Below are 17,965 nucleotides of genomic sequence, written 5' to 3' on the forward strand. Positions count from 1 at the left end.
AAAACTGAATCAGAGAGTAGATTTTAGAAAACTTCTTTACTTTTTCCTAATCCCCACCATAACATAATCAAAGATTATCTGCTACTTCAGGCATAGTCATCCACACAGACTGCCAGTTTTCATTCATGCTGCTCCAGATTTGCTAAGGATTGTGTTTTTTAGATCTTTTGCTGCCAGCACTTAAACCATAGGGATGCTCAGAAACATTCTGTATCAGTGGAGTTTGAGTGGGTGGATTGCCTTCAAGTACTTTGTTATGGGGAAACAACACTAAATTTTGGCATTAACAGCCATGATATTACTGGCACAGTCAGAGAGATAAGAAATTAATTTCTGCAAGAGCTTTCAATGGTCAAAACAGATTGATGGTTTACTACATTTAGTTCTATGCCTGCTATTGCTTGCTCCATTTCTTAGATAGTTGTCTAAGTTTGGAAGCCCGCAAGCAGTTCAGCCAACTACTGTGGATCATGGTAGGAATTTGTTATTTTTCAGAGATATAAGGGACAACTGCATTTGCATCTTTTGCATGGGGTGTTGCAATGGCATGATTACAGAACTTGTGTTTCACAAAGTCACTAAAACAAAGTCATTAATTTTGTGGACAGTAGCAGCATTTGCAAATAAACTGTCTTGGTTTAAGACAACTGTATGGGGTGGATGGTCCAAAATTAGTTAGCCCCCTTTTTAATCATTTCCTTTTCACCAATAAAGAGAATGTGAGAAAATATAGGTAAAAAAATATCAGTTTACTAGAAGCAAAATAGCAACAATCAACAATACAGTAATAAGCATTAAATACAATGTTGCTGAATCCCATGGACTCCCAGGAACAAATTAAAACAAGAAGGCGGAGAAGCCCCTCCTCAGTATGGTAGCCTCCATAGCTGACCATGGATCAGAAAAGACAATATGGCAGGGAAGCCCTGCTTGGCTGAGCCTTTGCCCTGGAAAAAAAAAGGGAAGATAAAAGCTTATTTTGGTAGCAGGTAGAGGGTGCCAGCTCCATCTGTGGCAGCTCCGAACCTACAGTCAGCTCCTTTGCTTCTTTTGGACCAGCTGGACCCACTTGGTGTCAGTGCTGTAGTTCTGGGTTGCTTTTGCATTGCAGCAGAAACAAAAATGGATTTGCTGGGCACTGAAACCCACAGGGTGGCCCTGATGGCTCTGGATCCAGAGATGGGGGTTGCCCCCAAAAACTGTGACCAAAAAGTTGTTGCCAAATTTGCTCCAAAACAGTTTAGGATTGTGGAATGCAGTTTCTTTGAGACCTGTGCCAGGCAACTTCCCATGGAGAGAAAGAAAAGAAGGCATCTGCCTCTCTTTGCCCTCGCCCCAGGTAACTCCCTTGGCAGCACAGTGAGAGATAGGAACTCCGTGTTTCTGTTGCCTGTCTCTTACTGGATCCCGGGCCAACCTCCTCCATGAGCCCAGCATAAAACATCCTGGTTCTGCTTCAGGTTCCCAGGTCTTAAAGTGATAATTTTAAGCAGTTGGCATAGAAAAGATATGGAACACAATACACTTTTTTTTTTTTGGTTACTCAGAACATATACAAATACTTCTACACTACACATTCTACATCACAGTAAAATGTGATGCCGATCTCTAGGAACAGAGGCTGGGGAAAGTTCTTTACAAGGAAGCTGAGAGAAGTACAGAAACGTGCTTAATGATGCCCAACTGAGAGACTAAATAATTGAAATGCAACAGCTATTTCTTTTGAAAATAAATGACAAAGCATCACTGACTTGAACTATTAAAACAATCTGAGAGAGACTTTAAAAACAACTTGTGCACATAACATTACATTTTAATCTCTTAGAGAGCTGACAGGATGTGAAATGCCAGAAAATAAAATGAGATCTTGCAATGATCTGTCAGTACATTCACGATTGCAAATTTATCTGCTCTATACACTTTCACAGGTGTGAAAAGATACCACCTTAAATATTGTAGCATTGAAAATATGTTACTTTGTAGCTGGAAAATTTTGTTTGTACTTGATTAATGTTTTAATATTTTCTGTGATAACTTTGACATTTACTTCATGTACTGGTTAGATTGCAAGGCATTTTGTAAATAGTTTTCTATGGGAACTTTTAAAAATCAGGTATGTCAGATGTCCCAGTGACACAGCAGGAAGAGGAGCCAGACTGACTGCTACAAGAATTTGGGTCAGTGAGGTAAACTATTACTCTGTTGATATTGTGAGAAGTTCAAAACTGAGCCTCTAACAGTCCTTATTTTTGTCATGCAGTAATCATATTCAAAGGAATTATTGACTCACATCCATGTAACAGTCATGTCAAGTTGAGCCTGACAAAAGCAACTCAACTGTAGGTGTAAGTATGCAAAATGATTAATCGCAATTAAGTCAAATGCAATTAAAAAATTAAAATTGTAGAGTCTCCTGCAAGGTTAATAGGTTGAGGATTTTCAGTACTAGGAAGTCAACTGAAGACAAGATTGTAAGGCTGAGTGCTTATTTCAAGTCCATGATTTACTAAGCCTTTGGAATCCAGATAGTCTTTTTTTCCCTGAGACGAACTCTTGGCTTTTAATGAGTTCTTGTATCAAAAGCCTTACTGATCTCCAAGTCATCAGCTTACCAGAAGTGATGACTTATGACAAAGATGTGGGTAGCTCCTCAATTAACAAGAAATCAGAATCACAATTAGATGGTTATTTTTCTTGTAAAAGCATTTAGTTTCTTTACTACTGACCTGTCATGAGGCACTGGCTGAGATCACAGCATAATGACTCAGTTCAGAACTCCTTTGATGTCTAGAAAAAGCCTAAAAATATTATTATTGAAATATTTCATCACCAGAACTTTTTAAATCTTTCCATAATTCCCAAGTTGATAAGTTCATTGCAATGTAAAGACATTGACATCAACATGAATAAAACTCTCCTACATAGGCAAAGTCCCACATAAAACTATCCAGTGGCTTCTAGTAATTTGAATTTTATGAGACAGAGCAAAGAAGACAAATTAGCTGAAGCATACTTTGATTGCAAATGAAAATACCACTTAACACTGTAACAGTTGAAAGAGCACAAATATTGAGTAAGTGGTACAACAGATTAAAACTCTTCATCTCTCCCATGAGGTATAATTATGATCTAGAAAAATATAAATGTTTCAATTATTATACTGCATAATACTTATCTCCCCAGCTTTTCATGTTCATGCATTTTGTTTAAAATTGATGAAACACAAAAAGGGGGATTTGTTTATTCAATGTTCTTTTGGTTTTATTCCTGTAGTATCCCGTGGTAAACCCACACAGATACAGATCCCTTTCTCAGCTACACTATTACTCATCAAAGCAAAGTACTTTCACTGAAGTTGGTGAAATTATAATAGTTTAAGTTGAACTGTTTAGTGTTGAACTACTGACAGGAGTAGCTCCAGTACCCAGTTGCCTAACTTCTAACTCAGGTAATTCTCCTATTAAATTAAGGGAAAGACTAGCCCAGCTAAAGTGTAGAAAATCAGGCCCATAATCATGATGCCAGAGAAAAGGTTAAAATTTCAGATTTTTTTTAATACATATTTTTAATAATGATGGGCCATAATGGTCTCTTACACTGATGTAAGAGAGAGCTGCAACACCTTAGAAGGTGTCAAAAATGAATGAAATGTCCCACTGTTTCATCAGCCAGAAGAGGTACAGGTTTTCCCACCTAGCTCAGCATAACACAGATCACATGGACCAGGTGTTCCTGGATTCTGCCCCCCCACTACTGGAGGGATACCATCAGCAACCACTGATCTTGTCTTCAACAAGACTCCAACCACTGAGAAGGCCAGAAAAAGAGAACCAACAGGATATCATTGGAATCTCTGTAGTGGTGATATTTTTCTACTTAAATCTGTTTCTCTGTCATTCTCTTTTTCTCCCCATCCTCTGTCTTTCCTCCCTGCTCTCTACCTCACATTTACTGTTAAATAAAAATCTGTACTATTGACTTCAGCATATTGTCTCATTTGTGCCTTAACTCTGAAAGAGGCATCTCTCTAATAATTTTAATAATCAGATTTTAACATTATTTTCACACACACTGTTTATTCCTGTGTTCTTAGCAACACTACATCGTAGACAATCCCTGAGCTTGTCTTCCATATACTGAATGAAGCTACTTTAAAATTAGACCTTGACCATCAATTTTATTCTTGAATACTTTCAGTAAATAACATCTGATTTGAGAACGCTCATTTGTCACAGATTTGATTTACAGTTAGAAAAGTAGCTCATATATAGGGTTATAGGAGTGAATGGATTTAAGTCAGTTGGAAATGTGTGGAAAGACAGTTTCAATACATTTGGAAAAGCTGACAAAAACTACATTTAACAAATCAACCATGTCTGAAGACATGAAGAGAATACCACTGTCACTTTTTTTTAACCTTCCTTAATTATGAAGAATAAAAAGCAGGCATGGCATAAGACAATTGTTGTAGTCCAACTCAGACTCTGTATGTAAAATTTCAGTTTCAAAGAACCCACCAGGGAAAATACTCAACAAAGTTGAATATAAAATTGAGGCAAAAATCTACTTCCTCTTATTTGAGGAAGGCCGTGATTATTCAGGAGCCATAATATCACAGAATCACAGCATTGTCATGTTGGAAGGGAATATTTGGGATCATCAGTCCAACCCCTTCATCAAGGCTGGGTCACCTAGAGCAGGTTTTACAGGAAAACATGCAGGCAGGTTTTGAATGTCTCCAGAGACTCCTCAGCCTCTCTGGGCAGCCTGTTCCAGTGCTCTGCTACCCTCAGTGCAAAGCCATTTTTCCTCATGTTGAGGTGGAACTTCTTCTGTTTCAGTTTATACCCATATCAGTATCAGAACCTCTAGTAGTGTGTATATTTTAGCAAGCCTCCCTTTAAAGTAAAAAACCCGTAAGTGCTAGCTAAGGAAAAGACTAAATTTTGTAATTAGCACCATTTTTCTGGTGTTTTAAGAGGTGTTGATTTAGATAAACCATTTATGATTTCTCTAAATCTTGTTGATTTGCATATTTCAGAATCAAATGAAACAATGGGTTTCATTGCAACTGCAAGAGTTGTTCCAAATACAACATAGCATTTGTATTTTCTTCACATTCTTAAATTAATTTGGCTAAGAACTATCCTGTAATATAAGAATTCCACCACTCCAGTAATTTGGCATAGCTGCACTCCTTATGACAACACAGGACACTAACACTTTCTTTCTGGACACCACCTGCATAAACAACGCTGACAGACTACCATATTTAGAGGTTGTCAAAACATTGTGACAGCAAGTTTTAGTAATCTAGAACTGGCATCATAATTAAGATGGGCTCAAGCTCTACTGAAGACATAAAATTAATTTTTTTTTCTGAAAGTAGAATACGAAAAATTTGAAATGAAAAATTAGTTGCTTTGCTCATAAAGTGAGAAAAGTGGAAATTAGATTCCCTGCCAGTTTTCAAATTGTTAGCCAATTAGACTGGAGTTCAGAAAAATCATTTTTCCTCTACTTAGATCATGCAGGTTAAAAACATACTTTTAATTTAATGAAGATGAAGAAATTTACTCAGCTTAATGGTTTAAATATGAACTACTCTGGACAGAAAATTAATATAAAGTGGAATAACTCTTCTGTTTACAGTTAATCGGTATTAGAGTATCAATCAATGAAATCAAAGCACTCCCAGCATAGACCTACTAGGTTTGTACCACTCCAATAAAAACTATCATTCCTGGAAGGAATGAAGGAATGTAAGAATAAGAACATTTTGTTTTTTTTTTTTTAAATGAGAGGAACAGATGTTACAACAGAAATCTCCAGAGCAGACACCTGTTATAAAAATGAAATGCTTCAGCTTAATCATTTAAAAACCGTGGTAAAACACATCTAGCAGTTTTAAATCAGCTCAATATGTCTAAATGATAACAGAAATAAAAACTTATTCTGTTTCAGTAAATCACAGACAGAAGTCCTTAACTGAAGAACTAAGGGTAGATTAAATTCCTGTAGTTCTACTTTAATTAAGGCCAAAGAAACTTAATTTTTCCACAGACTACATACCATGCAAGGGTCAACAATATTTAATGCAGAGCATCTGCCAGCTATTCCTTTGCTTTCCATTTGACATTAAAATCAAGTCTAACTCTTTATTATAGACAGCTTTAGAATATTCATCATCATAGTAAGTATAGGAAGTACATGTAGATAGATATTAACTTCTGCCACAGGAATAGTATTTTAACATACAGAAAGGACATCACTCACTGTGCAAACATTACTTTTATTCTCTGAAGCTAATTTCATCTCACTAGGTTTTTATATAGACATTTGCAAATCCCCTTGCTCTACTGTAGAGTGCATAATCTAGATATTAAGCAGACACACCAAAGCAATGCAGTAAAGTAAGTAACAGATGCAGTTTTTAACACAAGTGGTATGTTTATCGTTATTCAAGTTGAACCATGTGAATGCTAAATTTTTCATTTTAACTTTCCAGTCTGATTATTTGCAATTTAGGTCCCCAAAATATAAAGTAAAAGCTTGACACCCACCCAGAAATCTATGCCAAAGTATTTTATTAAATGTCATACTTCTAAAATAAATTATTTTTGGAGGCTTAATTTAGAACACTTGTGTTTTTTTTGCAGAAAACTTTTCTAATTTTTGGTTGCTAAAAAAGCTTAAAAATGCAAATCCAAAGCACTGAAAGACAAGAAAGCAGACTAGATTAATTAGAAATGTTTCTCAAGTGTCCAATTTTTAAGCCATACCATGATTGTTTTTGACCTAAACTATGATTTTGGAATGCTTGACATGACAATATTATAAAAAATGTAGCACATGATCACTACTCAGATATCAGGAACTGCTTCTAATGCCCAGTCACATGCAAGAATCAGAGCAACAGAACTCTCTGGATGACAGGAAGTCAGTATCCAGCAGTAAATGCATGTGACAGCTCTCAGAATACTTACTGCAGATCCCACAGTAGGGCAGAAGTTACTAAGCTGTGAGCAGCTTGGTTTGGAACCAGAGGCAATTTAGTTTCAGCAATAAATAACTATTTAGATGGAAACTATATGCATGCAGAAATGTATACTGGGGCTGTCAGAGCCATCCATGACTGATACAGGCTCATGTATAAGCTTGCCAAGCAGTGGGAAATACCAGAGAGCTGTGAGTATTGCCAAATCACTAAACTTTACCCTTGGGCTTTATATAGAGTTCAGCCTCCTTTGAACAGTCTCCTTTGAACTGCAAATCATAGTTCTTAACTTCACCATTCCTCTCTTCCAAGTGCAGCAGTAATGATTTAAAGCTCTGCATCCACTTGGTTAGATCATTTCTCCTGCAAATAATGTGATTTGAACAAACTAAGCCATATCTACACATATGTGTTTTGTAGGGGTGCAGAATGAAACTAAACTGGATCCATGATTCAAGGATCATTCAACAGGGGTCTTTAGATACGGTCTTTAGAACTGTTACAAGTTACCATAAAGGACATAGAAGAGTAATTAAATATTGACAGAAAATATTCTACTCTAAGTGAATGAAGAGGGGAAACAAAAAGCAAACCTCCCAAAATCTTGCTTTCACAATTAAGCATGACTTCCTTTCCCATCTTCCTTTAACCAAGACTGAAAAACTACCTCATTAATAAGGAAACTTAATCATGTCAGCTCTGTTTTCAAAGAAATAAACAGAAGATTCATGAGAATGGACAATAGCATGTGTGGGTGTCCCAGTTACAGAGATAAGAGATGGAGTTTAGTATTAGGGGTGACCCAAAATCATGCATTCTGTATCTTCTCTACATCAATCCATACAAGTTAGTTTAGTGTCTCTTGAAGGCCCAGAGTCAGAATCAGAACTTCTGTGTTTTACCTAGCTCATGGCAGGGCAGGCGTGCTGGATCCCTTCAAAAATAGGGAATGGACAGGTCTTTCCCTTCACTGCTGCCACCTGCCATTTGCTGGAAAAGGTGCATACACTGCTTTTTCACGGGTGCGCTGTGGAGATAAAGCCTGCTGAGCTGCACCAGCACCCCGGCAGCACTGAGTCCTTTTGGACAAAACCAGCTTTTCCCAGGTTTTCTTTTTCTGCTGCTTCTCACTGTTTCGTTTGTGCCGGAGGTGGGGGATGAGGTGCGGGGGGAGGTGGGGGGTGGGTAGGGAGCTTGTTTCCTTGGAGCCGGGTTGTTGCCGGGTTGTTTCCTTCGTTCTCCCTCTCAGCAGCCGCATGGCCCAGAGCGAGGACGGTCCCACACTGTGTCCGTGTTCCCCAGGACAATTAGCAGGATCTCCTCCCGAATCGTGGATGGGGGTTGAACAGTTTGCCTTTGTACTTCTTGGTTATTGCTGTTTTTTCTTAGTAAACTATTATTTTTTTTCACTTATATCTCATCACATTTGTCTCCTTATTGGTAAAGGGGAGAGGTTAAACCTCGGGGTCGGTAGTTTGTCACAGCATAGCTGGCCTGTAGCTAGACAAATAAATCTGGCCACAACAGAAAATCCAACTCGGATAAGCCTGGTTCGTTCTAGAACAAGACCATGGGTAAGCAATGATAGGATGGATTTGAAGTCACACAGGGGACCTCAGCCAATCCCATTCAACACTGAATGCAGACATGCAGAATGCAATACAGAATATATTTTCACTCAGAATAGATAATTTTCTTTGCTCTGCTGAGGTGTGAATCTGGAGTAATTGCATTCATATCAGCAAATACATACTGATAAGATGTAAAAAAACCATTTTTCAGCTACTACTAAGTAAATTCTGAAACTCTGCCATTCAGGTATGCAAAGAACTGGAGTTTTCCAAAATGTGATGATATGATTATATTGCTCATATTCACATACTTCTTTCTGTCTATCAGTCCTACAGCAAAAAATGGCAAGTTAAATGCCTGTTAAAATTTAATTGCTTTTCATGATTTTTCTTCTTTCAAAGGTAAGGAAGGAATACACATGACAGGTTACAATTCCACCTGTATCAAGTTCTTTAAATCTCTCTCCCATCCACCCCCCCTTCTTAAAACATTTTCACAGTAAGTTTGAATATATAGCATTTCCTTGAACAAATCAAAAAAGTGTCTAAGACATCTCATGTTTCATGACCTTTTGTAGCTAGCCATGATTAAAATTCTGACATTCTTACTTGATTTAATGTCAAATCCACAATTCACTGGCTTTTCACCACTTCCTGTGTTGAAGTATGTTATTTTCACCAGCCTGCACAGTTTTCATTGTATGCTTTTGCAGCTCAATCTTAATTTTATGTTCAGCTCTAATGTTACAAGGAGCTACTTAAGAAAAAAGTGTCAAGCACATTATAATCTGTTTAGTTACACTGAATGATTGGTATCACACCTAAACACTTGAGTTAGCTCAGCCTGGTACCACCCCAGTACCAAGTCCATTGCCCAGTGTGTTGTTATTTCTCAGCACCTGTGGCTATGCTAACCTGCACTTATCTGTGTAGTTCTGTTCAGTCTATTGTGGCAGACATGAGGGAGTCCGTGCTTTGAAAAACTGTAAGCACAACAAAACTAAGAACACTCAGATTCTTACAGAAAGTTCCTAATTTCAAGCAGATTACTCACATAATTCCAATTAAGAAGTCAAGGATTGATTGTGTAGTGGAGGACACAAAATAAATGGTGTAAACTTTAATTCAGATGATTCAAAAGTTTTAGACAAGCAAGAGTTATCTGAGCAGGTAACTGATGCTTCCACAAATAAGGAAATAAACAGTTAATTTTGGAAACAAGATTATAAGGGCTTTGTTTCTTTTCTCCCCTGACAAAAAGCATTTCTTAACATTTGCTAAGTCTACTGCCACCCCAATAGGGGACACCAGTCTCAAGGCATGCCATAAATATCCTTGACATCAGTCCTATTCAGAAAGGAAATACCAAAAGCAGGCAATGAAATAGACACTTTCTTTCTTTAGAGAAACATAATTAAATTGTGGGCACTTTTTTAATACAAAGCCACACAGTATTGGAACACAAATACACAAATGCATATATACAAAGCCACACAGAAGTATTGGAAACCTGCTTTGTTCTCTGACACTCATACAACTCCAACAATGTATCCATAAACATCTATTAACATACTAATCTATAAAACTACCTCACTAAAGAAATTTCATTGTAGCAATGGAAGTTGACAGTGAGAAAATTTACTCCAGAACATTCAATATTACTGTGGCAGGTTTAGCACTGGCTAAAATTGCCAGTGCACCTACTAGAATTATTTACTCATTTCCTGCTGTGAGATATGAATTAAGAGGAAGGCAAAGCAGGCTCAAAACTTAAAATGTATAAAGAAAACTTTATTAACAGTACTAAAAGAATAATAAGAATCAGAATAAAACCTTCAGAACACTTCTCCTCCCCTCCCCACAACCGCTCTTTTTTCCCCTTCTAGAGACAAAAACTGGGATTTTCAAACCACATCTACAATAGTCTTTCATCAGTTCTTGTAGGGGGAGGCTTTTCTCTCGCCATGCTATGGAGACTTCACAAGAAGCAGTTCCCTGTGGCTTTTTAATTTCCATGAATAGCAGTGCCCAGAAAATCTGCAATCGTTAAATTCCTCCCATTTTCACAGCCTCTCCACAGCTGAGTTCATTGGCCATGTCAACTTATGGGGTACTATTTTGAGGATGAGCTGGTAAAAAGCAAAGGCTCTCTTCATCTATCTCTGATATCATCTTCATTTCTGGGAACAGAGATCATCTTTTTCTCTCCCTGGGGGCGAAGGGTCTTCATCTCTTTTATCTCTCTCTCTGTTCAAGTTTCTCATGGGACCACAGCTACACAGCCACTTTGCTTCATTATGGATGCCTCTGCTCATATCTACAGTTTGAGCACTCCATCTCCTCATGCCTTCTCATGAATTGAAGGGGATATTCTAGTGTATCATAGCCCATCTCCATGGCCTTGCCAAAAGAACTTTCAGCCCTATACTAAGGCATCTCATTCTCCTTCCATCTGGGACTTGACTCCTTCTTTACTGACCTTGGTGTCTTCATGTTGTCTTCACTCTGTACTTTCCTCTCACTTGAGAGAGGATTGAAGTCTGCAGGTCTCATCTGTGCAGTGAAAGAGTTAATATCTCTTCCAGGCCTGAGGATGGTCATGAAGGTTTCTGCTGGGCATGGCCGTAGCAGTCACAGTGATGGATTTCAGGCTGCGCTGGGGGCTGTGCCAAGATCTCAGAGGGCCTGGCCAGAACAGTGGCGGTCGCTCTTGCTGATGTCTGGTCCCTGCTGCCTTCAATTTTAGCTGCAAGCCAATGGCTTCCCCTCCCCCTGCCCAGCAGCCGCAGCGGAGGGGACCTGGCCCGGCCTGGAGCAGCTCCTGGGGCCCAGCAGACACCGGCTCGGCACGGGCCGGCAGTGGGGGCAAGGTTTAGCATCAGCAGAATGTTTGCAGCCGCTGCCCGGCCCAGCCCAGCCTCGGCCGGGGTCCCGCGGCCTCCCGTACCCCGCCCTGCCACCACTTGGACCCGGCTCGGCTCCGCCAGGCCACGCAGGGCCGGTCCAACTAGTACCGGGCACCTCTTCAAAGCCGGAAACAAGAGAGAGATTTCCCAGCCCTGCCCATCTTTAAAATGTGGATCTCACATAGGCGGATCTAGATTTTTAAATGGTTTAATAAGTTGTCAATTCTCAGAGCTAGCGAGCTATTGTTTTTTGCTAGGCACAGAGAAAGCTCTTAGCAGCTTCTCCCAGAAAAATCATTTCCGTAGGTGGCTTCTTCCCTTCTCACCAAATGTCAATTAAAGCAAAACCAGCACAACTACCTACAGTAACTTTGTTAATTAAAGCATGTAAGAGGTTTAAGCTGCTATTTATTTTTAAAATAAAATAAAGAACCTAAACTTAGCAAGAGGAAAGGGCTACTCCTGTGACAAAATCAGAAAGCACAACATACTATTTTTTTTTTTTTAATTCTTGTTCTAATTTTGTTTTCCCACCAATATATAATAAGATTTTGTTAAAAAAAAAATCATTTCGACTTCTGGCAAAAACTCTAAACGAAAGATGGCCTGATTTACAAGTAGTTTAGTATCCTATATATACATCCAGATCCAAATATACATTCCAGCAAAGACACTGCAAATGAAACCCACTCAAATGTTAATTAAGGCTTTTATACACATGGAACTGTTCCTGATTAATTCCATATGGGCCATTCTTAATACAGAAGTGCCTCATTCCATTTTGGTTAAAACAAACTGGTTTGTTCAGGAATGAGTCACTCATAAATGCCATAAATCAGAATCATTCCTACACTATTTTAATTACTTGTGACCAAACAGGATGAAAAACCCCTCAATCACTAGGCTTTAATTCCTAAATTTAGAGGTCTATCTGTAGGGATCTTATTTTAAGCTTATGTTAAGAAGCTAATCAAATATATTAGTATTTTACTTTTTCAAATAGATACAGAAAATAAAAACAAATATACATACTTGTGCAAAGACACACAAGCCTTAAGGTTCTGAAGAATGGCTTTTAAGTTTCAGGCCTTGTAAACGTCTCCCTCCTCTCACTTCATAAACAATTTGATCCTCCTTGAGAGTCAGAACTGTTTCACAGTCCACGATAGATCAGAAAAGGAGACACAGATACATCAGAAGATAGAGGAGAACCTCCTTTGTCCGCTCTCTGATGCAGTAAAGGACTTGATGCCTTAGCAGCAGCCCCTCATGACTTAGTCAATATATGCATATATACACACACTCACACAGCATCTGTCTTGACACAAAGGATGGAATGAAGTCTTCAGGAAGAAGAAAGCAAGAAAATGGAAGCATTCCTGTAGAGGTTTTCCAGGAAGGTTTTCAGAGAGCTCAGGCCATAAGACTAGTATTGCAGAAAACACGCCACTTCATATTTTTGCCTAACATCTTTCTAGACTGACTATTTATTTATTTGTAAGATTTGTGCGTAGTCCATTCTCAGTGTTTACCATTCCTCCTCTTTGTTTCCTTTGATTCAAACATTTTTGAATACTGAGAAGTTTTTTTGGCTGCCTTTTTAAATGAGCAACCACCAAATGATACTGTGACCTTGTAGAGGACAAAAAAGGAAGAAGTTGCTCTTTTATTTTTATAACCTCGTACACATTAGCTTTGTGAGAAAATACCGCACAATGATAACCTTTATGGAGTCAATACCCTATGTATTTCTTACATTATTTAAATATATTTTTTTCCACCTGGTAGAGAGAATACTGAGAAAGATTTGGAAAATTGCATTACTCTCAAATTAAGTGCACTTAACAGGGAGTTAATGATTTCTGGCTTAGTGAGTATGAGCACACAAAAAGCACTATACCACCAGAACTGTAGGCTCCCTTTGGCAAAAATATGTTTAGGAAGCTATTGTCTTTCCCGTACGATTCTAGCTGTTTTAGAAAAGAGACTTAGATATGAAGTTTGTAAAGATTTTGTAGGATTTGCTTACACAGCAAGAATTTTTGGCATAATATATTTGCAATACAGATTGAAGGCAATTTTTTTCTCCCCTGTATATACATCTTAGCTGGGAGTTCTACTGCAAATGCAATTGTACTAAACAAGAATTATTTCTCCTGTAGTGGAACACTGCTTATTTCACTTTCTACCATTTGTCATGTAGATATGAACTGTGTTTAAATCATAAGATTTCGTTGACAGGTCCGGTACAAGAGCAGCTTTGTCAGCAAAACTGTCAAGTGTAGACAGTCATACGCAAATAATCCTCGGCCATCCAGTTACTGCTCCAGTAAAAGATCTTTAGTTACTGGTCTAATGTCTCTATCGGCGCTGCTAAGTCTCCGACAGCCAAGAACTTATCCCTGCTCTTAAGTGTTTAACTCTTTGTATAAGAAAGGAAAACACCAGCCGGAAATGTCACATTTATTGTACATATTTCCTTCTGCTACTGATTGCATCAAATGATGAATATCGTTCATTTTCCTCTTCTTACCCAGTCAGGAAGTAGTGAGCCTCACGGCATCCATGAATAAACTGAAGCAGCCTCATAACCGTACTAAACATTTATGTTCAGCAACTAAGGAAAGGTCACAGGAAAATTCTTACAGGATTGGTCAGGCGCCCTGGTAAGTAGGAGATAAACTTGAATCCCTGTTCCTTTAAGAAAGTGAGTGTCCTCCAGGAAGCTCTTGGGGCAGCAGGAGTTTAAACCAGTACTTTAAGATCTTTAATCCTAAGTATGGATCAACTACTTTGCTTCCAAACCCCATCTTTGTTCCCGCCAGCTGTAGTGAGATGCAAATACAGCAATTAGCACTGATGTGAGGAGTAAAGGGCTCGGTACATGTATCATGAGATAGCTCCCCTCAGAGGAGCAAAACCTGCTGATTTTCTTTCTTCATGGTGTCAGCACATAGGACAGATCAAGCAATGAAGACAGAGAAGAAGCCTGTGACTTTTAGCCATATATGAAAACAGTCCAAAATTGACAAAGATTTGTCCAAGGTTCAAAAAACAAGCAGGCATCTGCAGACTGCATGTTTTCATTTTAGGGTTTCCCAGTTTTATACAGTAGTGTAAGGAGTCTGGATATAGGATTACAGGTCACTATTTCAATCATGTTAAATGCCTATGTGATTTTTTTATCTGTGGTCACAAATAATCTTAAAAAGCTCAGACCATTTATAACATACTGTAAATATAATTTTGATTTAGGATTTTGTATAAGAGAACGTTTCAAAATACCTTTCTCCCTCTCTCAGTTCTATCCTTGTCAGAGAATAATTTTTATAAAAATGGAAAATTAGAAAAAAGGATCATTGGGGTTTATTTAATCAAATATAAAATGGAGATTCTGTTAAAGTTGTTGCTTGGCTGAAAATTACATAATAAAGAATGGGTCCAAGTGGTATAAGCAAAAAAGTATCTTTGGAATCAGAGACTTAAGGGGATAAATATTTTAGTTCTCAATAGTACTGAATTGCAGGGAGATGGCTCCCTTGAAAGAGCTGTAACTAGTGTACCCAAGTGAGTACATTAGGTTCAGAAGTACACTGAAGCCCTCCAGAAGGAAACAAGTGAGTGAAAGATGGGCTAAATCAGGGCCAAAGCAGAGAGCTGAGAGATTTATCCAAGCCGTGTTTCTGTAAAGCCGGGCAGCCTAGAGTATACAGAAGTATATAGAGCATATAAAAAAGCAATAAAGGGTCCTGCTTTTCATCCTTTTTCTTCTATAGCAAGTAGAAGGGTAGACTCTGCAAGGAAGTGACAAATATTAGACAGTATTAGTTCAATTTGTTCTGGCCTCTGCATTCCGTTCTTTCAACACAAGACACTAAGGTGAAACACCTCTTCTAAAGGAAGCGATGTGGCTCCTGTCATTGCAAGTAATTTGAACTTATAGTATAGTGAGGGAAGAAAAGTTTTCAGAGTTTGCAAGTTTAAAGAAAATGTAGAAAAACCTGCTAATAAACTAATTGTAAAGCAGACCAATATTCAAACTCCCAGTGCAGTGAAAAATCTCTTTCTAGAAACCAGAGATGCATACAATTTGTTGTAATTCAGAGCCCTGGAAGCATAAGATAGCAAGGAGAAATTGTTCATAAACATATTTTACTTTTATTCTATCTTACCTAGTGTTGAATGAATGAGATAGCTCTAATTATAAGGAGAAAAGCTTAAGCAACAAAGTACTTTTTCCATACTCTGGCCATTTGCCCTGTGGACCTCAGTGTTAAATATTCTTGTGCCTGTGTTAAGACCAAGTTCAAAAAGGGACCAGAGAACTTCACAGGAAAAATCACTGAGTATTATCAAATAGTCATAAAAAGGGCTCAGGAAATGCTTTAAAGGTTGACAAGCACAAGGGAAAAATAAAAATAAGAAAAATCACTCTACACCTGCCCCATGTTCACATCCTCTCTAGGCACTCCTGGCTTCTCTGAATTAATATACTGAACTGGAGGTACTTTTGCTCTGAATCATGCACAGCTGTCTTTATATGTTCCTGTCATTGTTGAGGCTCATTTTCAAAGTCTCAGGCATAAACATACAGAAGATCTAATAAAAGTATCATAAAATATGCCTTTCATTTCAGTAAGTGGGCATTAGCTGCATGAATGCCCAGGCATATGCTCTTACCTTTACACAGTATTGCAACCCCGCCTGATTTAACAAAATCTCTTCTATAGGTAACTTAAATACATCTATTGTGATCATGGCATTGTTATTGTATTACTTAATCCAGCTCTGGGTCCCATGCAAATCCAGTGCAGCAGTCTACTTTGGATTATTAATATAACATCTGGAAAAGGTGAACACATGGTAAACTGATAAAAAAAAATCTAATCATTAGAAGACATAAAAATTTATAGAAAAAAGCACCTCACATATTAAATACACTCCACTTTATCAGTTTTGCTTTCTACTTCATTTTTCATCCTCAACAAGGATCACTTGTATGTCTGTACTACTTAAAAAAAACAAAAAACCAAAAAACAGCAAATCATAAATCAAACACTTTACTAATCTAGCCCAGACAGAGGTTGGCTTAATTTTGGTGAGATGTCTGTAAGATTCCCCTCTATCTGGAACGTTCTAAAATCAGTATCTGTTCTAAACATTTTATACCAGTGGCAAACAGCTATTCTATTTAAAATTAATTTCAAAATCCCATCTTATTACTGTAGAGCCAGGAGGACTTCCAGAGAGGTTTCTTTCTAGAAAGGCCTTAGGCCACTGGTGATTAGACAGATCATCAGCAAAGCTGGTCACAGGATGGAGACAGATTACTCTAGCATAGCTATATAGCATCAGTTCGTGAGCTACAGCTTTTACCCCAAAGTGAGTGAAAGGCTCTTCAACAACATTCTCTAAACTTTCACAAGCCAAGTGCAAGCTCTTACTAAAATGGCAGGAGCTGCTGCTACCACACATACTCAACAGCATCCTCCAACACAACAAGGAACCAAATGATTAGTCGCAATCTAGTCTCTCACCCCCAAAAAGAGAAAAGCCACGGTATTCTCGATCCTTTCTCTTCTAAAACTCAGACTCCAAGGAACAGGAGCCTCGACGCGCGGGGGGCGGAGAGCAGGCAGTGGCGGATGACGAGTGTGAAGTGAACAAGGGAGCGGGTGTGGCTTCTTCCGTCCCATCCCCCAATGGGGCTATTTAAGGAGAACGGCGTTTCACTGCTTGGCTTCTATCGACTTCGAGAACTCCGCTTCGTGAACAAAGAAAACCAGCTGACTGCACTTAGTTTTCTTAAAAAGGTTCATAGCGGTTTTGTTTTAAAACCCTTATTTTTTAAGTGTGTGAGCGCAGCCTCAGCTTCAGAGAGTGATGGTGAGTAAACGCGGAAGGGGAGCCATACCGGGGTGGTGGGATAATGGGGAGCGTTGGGTGGGCTTCTGCTGGGTGATGGAGTGCCTTGCTGGGACCCTCCAGCGGGCAGCGGAGCGGCGAGTGGAGTAGCAAGTTCTTTGGGTTGTTCTTGGGGTGAGAAGCAGGAATGCCCTCGTGGGTTACAAGTGTCCCTTGTAACGCAGTAAGGGGGCTGTACCCCTTGAGGGCTGATAGCATTTTAGCTGTCTTGAAGGTTTTAAAACCTTACGAGGCGAGCGGTTAAGGTCAAGGAGGGATACCGCAATTGAAAGGCCGGGGGCTTGTGCAAGGGAACGTGTGGCTCGTAGCCGTCGGCGTTACTGTCTGGGGGAGGCAGGGCGACGGAAGATGCTTCACACCCACGAACGGCCATTTTATGACAGCATGACTAACATGGCGCTGTCCCGCACGGCCGGGCGGGGCGCCCCTCCACCTGCCCATGGCGGTGTACTCGCTGCGCGTAGGGTGCGGCAGGAGCCCTTCTCAGGGGCTTGTGAGTAGCTTCCATTGTCCTGAGCGCCAAACCTTCCTACCTACGCCCCGTCGGTGCTGGGCAGCCGAGGTGT

The 17,965-nt window shown here is 39.1% G+C and overlaps 1 long non-coding RNA gene across 2 annotated transcripts; it reads right to left on the minus strand.

The window, feature by feature from the left end:
- Positions 1 to 730: 730 nt before the first annotated feature.
- LOC111923451 (uncharacterized) lies at positions 731 to 17,950 on the minus strand. Of its 2 annotated transcripts, none has more exons than XR_015276946.1 (3): positions 17,012 to 17,950; positions 2,727 to 2,798; positions 731 to 947 (listed from the first exon to the last, which is right to left on the minus strand). It is a non-coding gene; the product is annotated as an uncharacterized LOC111923451 (long non-coding RNA). The 2 variants fall into 2 exon arrangements; XR_002861088.2 differs by lacking the exon at positions 17,012 to 17,950 and adding an exon at positions 7,900 to 7,989.
- Positions 17,951 to 17,965: the final 15 nt, after the last annotated feature.

The sequence above is a fragment of the Cyanistes caeruleus genome, chromosome 1, assembly GCF_971803275.1.
Source record: "Cyanistes caeruleus chromosome 1, bCyaCae1.hap1.1, whole genome shotgun sequence".
Taxonomy (NCBI): Eukaryota; Metazoa; Chordata; class Aves; order Passeriformes; family Paridae; genus Cyanistes; species Cyanistes caeruleus.